At 49.7% G+C, this 13,247-nt stretch overlaps 1 long non-coding RNA gene across 2 annotated transcripts; it reads right to left on the reverse strand.

The window, feature by feature from the left end:
• Nucleotides 1–3,884: 3,884 nt before the first annotated feature.
• LOC116439168 lies at nt 3,885–13,089 on the reverse strand. Of its 2 annotated transcripts, none has more exons than XR_004238088.1 (3): nt 12,998–13,089; nt 11,262–11,416; nt 3,885–4,260 (listed from the first exon to the last, which is right to left on the reverse strand). It is a non-coding gene; the product is annotated as an uncharacterized LOC116439168 (long non-coding RNA). The 2 variants fall into 2 exon arrangements; XR_004238089.1 differs by having other exon boundaries at nt 11,237–11,416.
• Between the last annotated feature and the right edge of the window lie 158 nt (nt 13,090–13,247).

Raw genomic sequence — 13,247 nt, forward strand, 5'->3', positions numbered from 1 at the left:
TTTCTCTTCAGGAGCAGTGCTGATTTACACCAGAGCTCTGATCCTCTCTGTACCATATCCCAGGAGCCAGGGAGTGCCAAGCCCAGGTAGTTTCTCCCTGTTACCCACTTGCTGCTCCTCCTCACAGCGCTGTGAGATTTGTGTAGTGTCAGCACTGACAGCCAATTTCCCGCCTTTCCCTCTGCTCATCGCTGGTGTGGTGCAGATAAGGCACAGGTTTCCAGCTCTGCAGATCCCAGAGTGAAAAAGGCCCACCCCCAAGTATGATTTCAAGGCATCCTCCTTCCCACCTTGCCTTTAAAACACCAAACTGCCCCAGCCCAGGAGCGAAGAGAGCCACTACCTCTATAGGGAAACATGGACCTGGTGAGGCACGAGAGCAAAGCTAAGCTCAGCAGGGCTCATGGGCTGTGTGCTTCCTGCCTGTCCAGCTGGCCCTTAGCCTGGAGGTCTTGGGATTCCAGGCACCAGCCTTGCTCCAGCCCATCGCTTGCAAGCTAGAAAGGGCTGGACGTGATCTAAGAGCTGGAACACCTTTGCAGTGTGGACAATGGGTTTGATCCTTAAAGGCTGCAGTGGTGGCAACCAAGGGGTTCATGGGATGGTCACACCTGGCCAGACCCTCTCTGCCATCTCTGAACTGGGTTCACTCTCCTAGCCGGCCCCAGGAGATGATCTAGCTTCAAAAATGAAAGGGAAGGGAATGGAAGAATGGGTTTCCAAAATCTGGGTTATTGAACAAGAAGGGAGCTGGGGCTGCCATGGCAGGGGAGTTGTCAGGGAGCAGGCAGGATAGGAAGGAGGGAGCAGGGAGGATGGGAAGGAAGGCTGCTCTCAGCCACCACTGCTTCAAACACTTGTTCCATGATTCCTGAGGCTGCCACCAGCATCTTGTGTGCACTGGGGGAAAATCACTGACTTTCTGTTCCTCTTGTGCAGGATGAGGCTTTTTGACTTCCCTTCAGACCTGCCCTCTTTGCTTGCAGCATGAGACAGATGTGGCAGAGTGTCTCTTGCTGTGTGCAAGTGCACAGCTCCCAGCAGCGCAAGCTCCCTTTGGGGCCCAGAGATGTTGCTGGAGAATTAATCCAGAGGAATATTTGCACCCCAACCCTCAGTGTAGCCTGTGCCCATGGAGGGCCCCTCCTCTTCCACTTGCAGGTTTTCCTTGCAGCAATTTGAAAAGCGAGGGGTAGGAGGAGGGAGGGAGAGAGCATTAGTGGAACAAATGCTCCGAAAGCGGTTCCAAAAACATTTCCATCTTCCGGCAGAATAGCAGCTGTGGCATGTCCTACGCTGTGTTCGGCGTAATGGTCACCAGCTGTGAGGAACTGCTTTTTTACTGACCAGAGCATTTCCTTGGGGCTGCAATGGATACCAAACACCTCCAGCTCCAAGTTTGGCAGGTGCCCGGAGCTGGCTGGGCCTCCCTTGCTCTTTGCCAAGGAACTCCTGGAGCTGAATTTTCCCCATGCCACCCCTCTGCCCACGCTGCCCTCCAGCCTCCAAGCAGCAACAATCCCACTCAGGATGGGAGAACTGGTGCTGAGCTCTCCTTACCCAATGCTCCCCGAAGCCAAATGCACACCAGCCCTAAAGCCCCAGTAATTAAAGGACATTTAATGAGGTAATATCCAAGATAAATCATATGGCAATAATAATTTAAAAATAATAAAAGCTAAGGCTTTTATTTCAGGAAGATCTTTTGAGGAGGGGGGCTGGATATAATCTTTTTGAGTGCTCTATTATAGGCTCTGAGTTATAAATAAATCCATATTTTAACATCTGGGATTCATAACATCTTGCTGACAGTCAAATCTCATAAAAGATGTGGTGACTTCTACAGATGTGGGAAACCTCATTCAATGAGCTGCATAACAAAGGAAATCTAGTTCTTTTTCATTATTTACTGTTAAATCTGTGTCTCTCTGGCTCCAGAGAGGGAGAAAAGCTGTGGGGTCACCCGTTCTCAAACACACCCTTGCCAGGAAACTGAAGAGCAACAGCATTGCCTGAAAGCCGGGGGTGAAACCAGCACTCTGTGCATTGTGGGCTGCCTGCAAAGGACAGGATTTTGATCCCTCCTTGATGCTCCAGGCTGGGTGTTCATGCAATAACAAGCAGTCTCTGGGAAGCTGGCAAATGGTGGGGGATGAGAAGGTAAACACTGCCTGGGCATCAAAGACACTAAGATTGGCACAAATCCCCTCAGTCTCAGCGTGGGATTTTAACAACGTGAAACGGGGGAAAGGAAGGGAAGAGAAAAGCAGGACACCCCATCTCCACATCTCCAAACTCTCCTGAGCAACCAACTCCTCAGTGAGGATGTAACTAATCAAGGCTACAGCTCCAACACTTTACAATTAGCTACAATTCCAAAGGAAGGAGGGGAAAAGGCTGAAGTATTTTCCAGCAAAACTTACTAACAGCAACCATATCCCCACAAACTACACCCAACATTGCACTGTCACAGGCGTTATGGCAAACTGGAATCTCCTTTCTACTGGGTAAACCCAAAGAAAGTAAACAGTTTATTATGGTCACGTTTAATTTGGGCTTATACAAAGCTGGAGCACTGCAGCCTATGTTTAATGCATTTGTGGTGGTGGGGATTTGTTTTTTTTCCCTCCCCAAATAGCTCATTATTGATTTTCCTCTTAACAAGTGCTCTTGTTCTGACGGTCCGTCTCACTCTCTGTGTGCAGACTGAGAGGTTGTAATCTCCACGTCGGCGATACCTGAATCCTCTGGCCATGGGCATGGTTATGTTTTCACTAAAATAGGATTATGACCTATTAATCAATAAAGATGAAGTGGGTTAGCCGAGCTGTGACAAAGACGTGATTATTTTGCATGGCCCTGGAGAAGCAGGCAGGTGCCAGGCATGAAAGAAAACAGCATCTCAGCAGCCTCATCCTCGGTTTTCTGTGTCCAACAGAAACGGGTGGTGTACGAAAAAAAAGAGCCCCACAAAGAGCTGCTGTTTGTGTTTGAGTGATCAGTCTGCTCCTTTGTCAGGACCCACACAGGAGGAGATGCTTCCCTGATTTTCTTGGTGCCAAATCTCAAAGCACTTTATAGCAGAGAATAGAAATCTCTGTATTTGACAGAGGGAAACTGAGGCAGGCAAAGGTGGTGGGATTTGTTGGTGAGCCTGTAGGATATGGGAGTCAGGGCTGGATAACAGAAAATAGGCTTTGTGAGTTTAGTGAGTCCAGCCCAGCTGGCTGCATTGTGTGACTCGCACTAAGGGGCTGGCAGGACTAGAGCTGAGCTAAAGCACTGGAACTATGAACTTCCAAATTTTCAAATATTTGGATAGCCTATAAAAATAACTTTAAGCTCCTAATCCCTCTCTATCAAATGGTATAATTTTTTTTTTTTCTTCTTTTTGGTTTCAACCTTCCTTCTCTTTTGGTTTTGCTAAAGCAGCCTCAGCTCTGACATCATCTGAGAATTTCATTTAACAAAATGTTTTGAATCATTTGTGCTGGTTCTGGTGACTCTGCCAATGGAAACAACCCCTGCAGCAAGTGATTTTAAACCTTGAATATGATTTTTTTTTTTTTTCCCTCCTGTAGTTACATTCGGAGCAATACTGTTCCCTTGACTTCTGGCCAAATGACCCAGAGGAAAGGGTCACTCTGGGATGTCAGGAGAACAGAGTTTGCACAGGCTGGAAGAGCCCATCTCACGACAGGGCAGCTTCCACCCATGTCCCTGTTCCCTCTGAGTCCTCCTGGGTGGGTAAGAGGAGGATGAGAATGGACTGAGGGAATGTTTAGGAATTTTTGGGGCTGCATCACAAAGTGATGGTGAGACTCACAACTGGTAAAGGGAGAGGGCACAGCTGGGAACAAAAGCTGTGACCAAACCACACTCTGTACCCACCAATATTATGTTTTATTATTATGACAGTGTTTGCACGTTCTGCTAACCAGCACCACTCCATAAATTGATGTTCTTATATTGGGCTCTCCTTTATCCTCTTTTTAATGGTCATGGAAGTAGGAGCATCATGTCCAGGAGCCAAACAAAGCAGCGATGCAGGGTCCCATCCTGAAGGCCACATTTAATGCTCAACAGCCTTCAGATATCAAAACCAAGCAAAAAACCCCATTGTGGCCTTCGGATATCCCTGAGGCACAACTGCCAGATGTCCTCCTTGTCGTGAGGCACAAATATTCGGTGCTTGAGGTTGTCTTCAGGAAGCAGGAATGTCCTTTGCAGATCCTTGATCCTCCACAATGTGTCTCTGACCTACCAAACACAAAAGGCAGACATTAAAAACCTCTTCTTAAAGATCAGGACTGGGGGAATTAAGTTATAGGTTATTTCCAGATGAAATGCTCCCTGAGTCCTTCTGAGCCCCAGAACCACCCCATGAAACCTTCGGGTGTTGTACCTCTGTTCCAACAGCAAAAGAGACTCCAAAAGTGGAGATGTGGAAGATTTTATGGCACCATTGTGGCTCTAGTGATATTATTTGAAGCAAATGCAAACACGCTCAGGCTTATAATAAGAGGGTGTAATAGATAGTAAGTGCAAATGACTCATTCACCGAGATTTTCCAGGATTAGACAGCAGCAGAAGGACAACAGCTGTGTAAAACGGACTTTAAAAAATAATCTTCTAATAAGATTTTAATAAACCTGTTAGTAAATTATAATGCTTGACTTCAAGAACTATTTCTCCCCTGCAGTGTTCCTCTGTGGAGTTGAAGCTGTGGTGTTCTCCAGAGTGCATGATACAACCTTGACTGCACCCCAGGCAGGGCAGAGATTCCTCAGGTCCATGGACTCCTCAGGACCATGGACGAACAGAAAATCACACCTGTGGAGAGAAGCTGAGCCCTGAAAACCTACTTCAGGCCCCCTGCAACATTAACTTTCTGAATTAAACTTGACCTCCACTTTTATACTATTCTTGAAATCTTTTTCTTTCTGTTGCCTTGAGTGGATTCATTTCCAAAATAAAATAAATAGTGTTTTATGAAAGAAAAAGGCTGCTCTTTTCATTGCACTCCAGACTGCATGTAGCCAATGCTGGTTTACCAAAGCCTTCCCCTAAATCCCACGTCTGGGCACGCATGTGCACATTGCCCATGCAGGGAAACTGCCACAGTTTTGGTCCTTTTCTCAGCAGTCTGTCTCATGGGGTCAGGTCATTACGTGGCAATCTTGGCTCTTGCTTGGAGGAGAGAACTCGTTTTTGCAGCTGCCACAGTTTGGAAGAAAATCCTGTATGTGCAAATGTTTAGGAACTCAAAAACCAGAATGGAAACCAAATGGACTCAGGTTTATTTCCCCTCTGTAATCCCCTCTGAGTTGCAGCATGGTTGGGTTTAAGCTGGACTGGCCAAGCTGCTCCTATTTCCTACGAGTTTGTGGGTATTTCGGCCTCAAAAGAGCAGTGTTCATCTCCATTTCTCCCTCTGCCTCTTGTTAAGTGAGGTGTCAATAATTTATCCTGTTGTCTTACAGAGGTTTCTACCAACCACAGATGTCACCGCAATGTACACATTATGTTAATAAGTGTATCTGTAAGTGTGTATAACTTACATCTTCATTTCTACTCTTTGGGGAAAGTTGAGGGATAGAAGCACAAATGCAGGTTCTCAGTTTTACAGGATGATTGGGGAGAATAACCTTCATGTGGGGTGAGATGCATCAAACCCCAAATCACCCACCCTGCTGCACTGGGGGCAGGCTATGTTGTGGGGCTGTCTGGCTCCCTAAGACCTTTGCAGCGTTAATGGGGCACTGTGTGAGCCAGGAGGTTTTGTCCTCCAGGACTGTTAGCACTGCAGATTTAGGAGATTTACATACCCCTGACAGAGTGTCCCAAAAAAGTGAGATGCCCCCTCATGCAGGAGCTCAGCCCAGCATTGCCTCCCAGAGAAGACTTGAGTCACACTACCACTACCCCCATGATGTCTGCCACCCCTTTTGTGGGTTTTAATTCATAGCAAGGAGTGCAGTGGCTCTGACAGAGCAGCCCCAGCAAGGCAGGAGGTCTCCCTGTGCCCCAGTTTCTGCCCGTCACACCCCACATGAGGTCAGGGGGTGCTGAGATGGTGGGGGCACAGCAGGAATCTCCTCCTGCAGACTCAGCAGCAGACAGCTGAGGGCTGTGTAACCTTTCAGAGCACAGCAGCCGCTGCTCCGTGAAGAGGAGCCAGAGCTGAACAGCATCTCGAGGCAAGTGCAGGGTGCCGGGGGCCAGCGTTGGCAGGGAAGCTGAGGAGGAAAAAGCCAGATCAGTCACAGATTACTTAAGCAAAACTGATGCAAGTGGCTCCCGGCTGCAGATGGGAGGACAGGTGGATGCTCCCAGGTCCTCTGAGGTCAGGCCTCCAGGTTTTGAAGGTCATCTGTTTTGGCTGGCAATGAAATTACCAAGGGCTCAATATTTTGCCGTAAACTATTCAGTGGGGGTTTTCCCTTGCAGCTTCCACCTCGCAGGGCAGTGCTTGTCCTGCCCGAGTACCTGTGTTCAGTAGGTGCCTGCACAGAGGGTTTAGGATTCCTACAGAAACCCCTGAGCTGCTGCATGGGGTAATCCAGAGTCTCTGTTTCTGGAGCTTTTCCCCTGCACTGATATCAGGGCAGCTTGGCAAGAACTGGTTTAGGCTCAGCCTCAAAACCTCAGGCCTGTGCCCCCCCTTCTGCCTCAGTTTCCCACTGGTAAAACTGGGGGGTAAGAATCAGGATCTTCTTCCCCGGGAACAATGAGGCCCAGTTACACTGGGAACACCAATACCCCTGGACATGGCAGCTCTGTCAGTGGCCTTGATGAGAGTTAAAGAGCTTTACAGCAGATGAGAATTTGGCTCAGAAGTCCCAACACTGACCACAAGGACTTTGGGAGCATGACCTGCCACCAAACCCATACAGAACATGCAAAGACAAATAATAATTAGCTCTCTGTACCTAATTCCACACAGTTGCCCTTTTCAGGGTAAGTTTTTCATGCTACCAGGATCTGACTCTAAAACCCGGTGACCCTGGGTGTCCTGCAAGTGTCAGAAGGATAATGACAGCTCACAGATAAAACCAGCACACAAATGTGGCCCTGGTGCCCTTTTGATAGCTTCCATTTTTAAACAAGCACCATCATCTAGAGGTCTGGCACTGAGGAGAAAGCACTGAAGCATCACCTGTAGCCACTGTGGCCACCAAATGCTGCTCCAGCCCTTGGTGACACAGGAGAAGCATTTTTTAGCTGGGAGATTGGCTGTGATTTCTGTCAATCAAGTAAAATATAAAGAGATGCACACACACCTACCTGTGTATACATAATTTTCACATGTATTTTACTCATGTTTCAGTCCAGCTCAAGCATCCTAAGAGCTGCTCAGGAGCAGCAATGCCCCATACTGTGGGCTTGTGAAAACCTTTGTTAGAGGAGAAAATTGAGCTTTAGTCATACTGTTATTTCTAATGGATTTGGATCCTGACTTCTCTGCTCTGAAACTCTTTACTCTTAAGGAGCCACTGCAGCCCTCTCCTGTGCTGGAGGTTTCACCCCAGCACTCATGGGGGCAGGTGTGCAGCACCCCAGATGCTCCCATTCACAGTCCAGCCCATTTGCTCCGACTTTGCATCAAAATAGGATCATGCCGAGATCCCGGATTCAACTCATCAGCCTTTGCTGGAGGCAGGGGGGGAGTAACTTTTTCAGACAGCTCGGGTATTTCCTCCAGAGCTTGTCTGTCACATCACTGCAAATATGTCTGCTCCAGATGGTTTTTGCTGGTTAAGAACGGGGTGTGACGAAGGTTTAGGGTGCTTCTTGCAAGGAGGGCAGCGGCTGGTGGGGCCTTGCAGGCAAAAGCCAGACACAGCGAGACTGGAGTTGCGATGTTGCCATTGTGAGCCACCAAAGTGACAGGGCAGGGGCTTACCAAAGCTCACAGGGAGACACTGGCAAGCGCAGGAAATGAATGCCCAGCAGTGTCTGGCCAATCCCATCATCCTACCCAGCTCAGGGTCTAGAGCAGCTTCACTGCAAAGTGACAAAAAAACAAAAAAACCCCACTTTTTCTCTCTAACTGCTGTCACCAGCCAGCCCAACAGAAGTGAAATAACCCTCTCACCCAGTCTCCCCCATAGTTTACGATAAAGAGCCTTTTGTTGCAATTTAATTTGCGAACTTTCTCTTCTCTGCCATTCTCATGTGCCACGGTTCTGGAGACTCATATAAGTATTTTTACAAGAAACGCTTTCAGACAAATAAGTCTGGGGAGGTTTGTAATTTCTATTACCTCATGGCGACTCCATTGATAGACAGCAGCACACCTTGGGAGAATTAGAGAGCATAAAGTAATGGAGGTTTTTGTCCTCTCAAGACAGAGCTGTGAGTGCTGCCTGGCTCATGGCCAACACCACCAATTACCAACCTGGAGCAGGAGACAGGTCCTAGTGCTGAAAAACTGCAGTTTTCCAACAGGCCTGGTAATGATGGAGCTGTGCTGTGAGCTACTATTTCCTCCTGGGCCTGTTAGGCATCCAGGATTGTGCAGGTTTTGGCCACCTCCATGTTTAGGGACAGCTGTTGTCCTTTGGGGGGAAAAGGATGGAGTTTGTGTTGCTTCCTTTTGTCTTTGCTGTCACTCACAACTCTTCCCTGGCTTATTTTTACAGAAGCCCTTTCTGCCAGGAGACAGAACATACAGTCGAGCATAAAGAAGCAATTTTGGAGGCACTGTCATTGGCAATTATGCTTGAAAGCCAGAGATTTAATTATTGTGTGAGAGTGATACCCTTGAAAGAGAAATTGCAGCGGTCCCATCACTTGAGACGTTTCAGCGCTAAAACAGACGACTCACGAAATGTCAAGGAGCGAAAAATGCAGCACTCCTGTGCTTCCCACCTCCAAACCCTGGTGTGAGGCTTTCTGATGGCACCAAAGTTAACTGGGAGCTGGGTTAATTGAGGACACAGGTGCCCCACTTGAATCCAGCTGTCTGCATAACGTGGGGTTTTGTCATACTTGTTTTCCTTGCCCGCTAACCATCGCTAGCGAGCGGCTGAAGCGATGCGGCGCTTTCCCAATTCCCATTTCATGCCTGCGTTTTAAATTAACGCTTATTCGCTCAGGGTGACAGTTTTTGTGTGTTTGTTGGGAATCTAACAATTATATCAGCGCTCACCAGCAAACAGGTCACATTCTGCATCTCTCTCAAGCTCACAGGGTGCCTGTGGATGTAGGAGGGCACTGAATTACCCTGTCCCGATCTCTACCAAGGACTGACAGCATGAAGAAAGCACATTTTGGTAAATGTATCAATAATTACCCAGCAGGTCCATAACACCATGGCACACAGGGCTTTAAATCCTATAGATGTGACTGTCTTAGAGCATCAGGTCAAAACAGGAGCAACTTTGCAGAAGATGGTGGAGCTGTGTTGGTCTAAAATCAATGAGGACCAGGGTCAGACAGTGAGCTGGGGACAAAGGGGGTGGTGCTGGACATCTGACTGCTCAAGCTGGGTTGGTTTAGCCATGGTTTCTTTTCCCATGTCCCTGAGTTGTCAGTCTGAGATGGGCTGTTACATTACCCAGCAACACAACCACAGCCAGATACAGCTGATAAGCCTTTTTAGAACTGCAGCAGGGATGTGACATAAAACTAGGAAAAAAAATTCCTATCTCCAAGCCCAGATATTCCTGATTTATGCATCCTTAAGCACCAAGAGGCTTTTAACCCCAGGGAAAGTGCTTCTCCCGCTGCAGGGCGAGCATGAAACCAGCAGCGAGGAGCTTGACATCCCGAGCTTGTCCAACTCACACCTCTTATCTCGCTGCTCGTGTATTGCGCCGAATCCTCCCCCGGTCCTTTCCCGCTGGGCTCCCCGCTCCCTGCGCTAGCTCTGCGGCCGCTGCTCCGTGCCAGGGCACTTATCCCTGCTGCGGCCGGTCAGCAGGGAATTTCCTCCCGCCGGAGCAGCGCTCGCGTGGCGCCCAGCCAGGGAAGGCAGCTCCGGGCCGCTGCTGCCAGCAGCCTTGCCAAAGCAGAGAGGGCTTTCCTGGGCGCAGGGGCTGCGAGCTGCTCCGGCTTTGCAGGGAGAGGATGCTCCTCGAGAGGTGAAAAAGCTGCGTTAAAAACCTTGCCAACCTGGCTCAGGGTAAAGAGAAACAGAAATTTTTTTTCTCTTTTTTTTTTTTTCTCTCTTTCTCATGAATTAATTTGTTGGAGGAATGAGGCTCAGAGAAGAAATAGCAAAATACATGTTGAGTCAAACTGAGATACTTCTTTTAACCTACACAGGAAAACATCTTAGATTGGTTGATGGCTATTTATCCTCTTGTGTAAGCTTCCAGTTATTGAGGTAGTAGTGCTTCTAGGTTGATTTTAAAAAAATAATTAAAAATTGCCGCTTTAAAAATAAGTTTTGTTTCAACTCCCCCCTCTCTTTCACACACACACAACTATGGGCAGTGTGGAGGCAGAATTGTTCATCGCCTGACTGAATCACTAAATAATTTCTGCCCTGTGTGGGACTCATATCTCATAGTGGCTTTACTTTCATCAAAACTATTAGAAGCAAAAGAGAAAATGAGTAACCTGGGGGTTGCTGGCAGCCTTTCCGGCTGTGTTCCAGGATATCCCCTTTCCCCCATACCCTGGGTTTCATTGCCAAACTCAGCTCGGGGAGGGCAGCAAATGACCCCCCCTTCGTCCCACAGACACCGTGTAGAGGCAGGTGATATTGTAGCCTGTTCTAGTCCCATCGAAGCTCTCTGGACCCCCAGGGGCTGTGTGGTGACACCTCCCTGGTGCCAGGACCCATTTTGGGCTCAGCCCAGGGGGACTGCGGGGCTGGCGGGGAGGGTGTAGCCTGTGAGGCAGAGGAAGTGAGGAGCCAGTGTACAACCTGAACTTGGCCACCCTCGACCCAAACCCCAAAGAGGAAAGCCTGCACGCATGACTTCTTCCTGTTAGGAAATATTAATCATGGCCATGTCCAAACATGGTAAGTGAAACCTCAGGGAAACCGCTCCTTCAGCGATCGAGGGCTGCACGCTGGGATATTCAGGAAGGCCCTTGTGCCTCAAAGACAGGACCCACCCGTCATCAGGGCACCACCTTGAATTATGGATTACCTCCCTGACATTTCCATATTTGAAGAAAAAGCTGAGCTCATCCCTCCCGTGCCTCTGTACCCAGCTGTTGTTTCATGGGCTCAGGAGAGAGACACAGGGTGAGTGAGCCAGGTAGAGGGGTGAAGCACCTGGAGAGAAGAATCAACCACGTACAGCAGGAAAATCAGCTTGAGGATGTTCTCAGCTCACCCTCGCCCTTGCAGTGTTGTTGTTGGGGTGACCAGTAGGGATGTCATGCCCACAGGAATCACTGACACACACAGGGGCAAGGCCAGAAAATCCTGATAGCACCACTTCCCATGAGACACCTGTGTCACAAAAAAATAATGAAAAAGACCATGAAAAGCATCCCAAGAGGTTTACAAGTAAAATAATGTTCCTGGAAAGAAGCGTCAGCACTCTGGCTTGCAGCACTGTGTGGGCAGCCTCTGGGAGCCAAGGAGCCCACAATGGAGCACGGGAATAATCCCACACACCCCAACCCAGTCTCATCCACCTTCTTAGGCAAGGCAAATCCAACATGACTCCCAGGTCTGCATCCCAACCACCAGGGACCAAAGCACTTTCTGGGGCCAATTCTTGCTTGTGGGCAAAGCCCTGCTTTTGGACCTCAACCCATAGTGGAGGCCAAGCTTCTCCTGTGGAACTCAAGCACAGTATAGGGCTCAAATTCCTTGTGGGGGCCACATCCTGCTTGTGGGACCCCTAATCCCTGTGGGACCAACCATCCTGTGAGGCTCAAATTTGTTCCAGGCTCCAAGCCTTGCTCATGGGTCCCAAATTACCTGTGGTGTCCAAATCTGTTCTGGGATCCAAGACTTGCCTGTGGGTCCCAAACCACTGTGGGGTTCAAAGCCCTTGTGATGCCCAAAATCTGTTTTGAGGTCTGAGTTTTGCCTGTGAGTCCCCAGCCCCTTGAAACAGCCATATCCATGCTGGGGTTCAAGTTGTGCCTGTGGGTCCCAAATCCCAGGCAGAGACCCAAGTCATTTGTGGGGTCCAAATCCCTTTCAGAGCCCAGCCCTACCCATGGGTCCCAAGCTCCCCGTGGGACTCAAATCTGTTTAGAGTCCAACCCTCAGTATGGGTTGCCAAACCTTTGCATGGCTCAAATCCCCTGTGGGACCCAAATGTGTGTCAGGGTCCAGGTTTTGCCTGTGGGTACCCAACCCTTCGTGGGCTCCAAACCCCTTGAAGCACCCAACCCCCTTTTGGGGTTCACACCTACTCCGGGTTCCCAAGCCCCCTGTGGTATTTAAATACGTGCTAGAGTCCAAGTTGTGCCCATGGGTCCCAAATCCCAAACTTTTGCAGGGACCCTAACCCTTTGAAAGGTCCAAAACCCTTTCAGTTCCAAGCCTACTTGGGGGTCCCCAGCCCCCAGTGGTTCCTGAATCCATTTTGGGGTTCAACCTTTGCCATGTAGGCGTTCAACCCTTAATAAGACCCAAAGCCCCTGTTGTGCCCAAACCTGTTTTGGGGTCCAAGTTTTCCCTGCGGATTCACAACCCCTTGTGGGCTCTGAAGCCCTTGAAGCAGCTTCAGGGTCCACAGACTCCTGTGTGCCCAAATGTGGTTTGGGGTCCATGCTGTGCCTGCGGTTCCTCAGCTCCTTGTGAGACACAGCTTCCCTGTGGGACTCAAATCCATTTTGGGGTTCCCAGCACCCCGTGGCCACTTTGAGGTCCAAGTAGTACCAATCCCTCATAGTATAGACACCCCTCTCCAGGATCTAAATCCATTTGGGGTCCCCAACCCCAAGCAGTACTCAGACCCAGTTTGGGGTCCACGCTGTGCCTGTGGCTCCCCAAGCCCTTGTGGGACACAGCTTCCCCGTGGGACCCAAATCTATTTTGGGGTCCTCAGCTCCCGCTGGTACTCAAATCTACCTTGGGGTCCAACCTGTCCCTGTGGCTCCTCAGCCTCTGGCGGGACACAGCTCCCCGCGGGACGCGCAGCGGTGCGGGGCGGTGCGGAGCGGTGCGGGGCGGTGCGGGGCGGTGCGGGGCGATGCGGGGCGGTGCGGGGTGGTGCGGAGCGGTGCGGGGCGGTGCGGGGCGATGCGGGGCGATGCGGGGCGATGCGGGGCGGTGCGGGGCGATGCGGGGCGGTGCGGGGCGGTGCGGGGCGATGCGGGGC

This window comes from Corvus moneduloides, chromosome 1, assembly GCF_009650955.1.
Source record: "Corvus moneduloides isolate bCorMon1 chromosome 1, bCorMon1.pri, whole genome shotgun sequence".
In the NCBI taxonomy this organism is placed as follows: domain Eukaryota; kingdom Metazoa; phylum Chordata; class Aves; order Passeriformes; family Corvidae; genus Corvus; species Corvus moneduloides.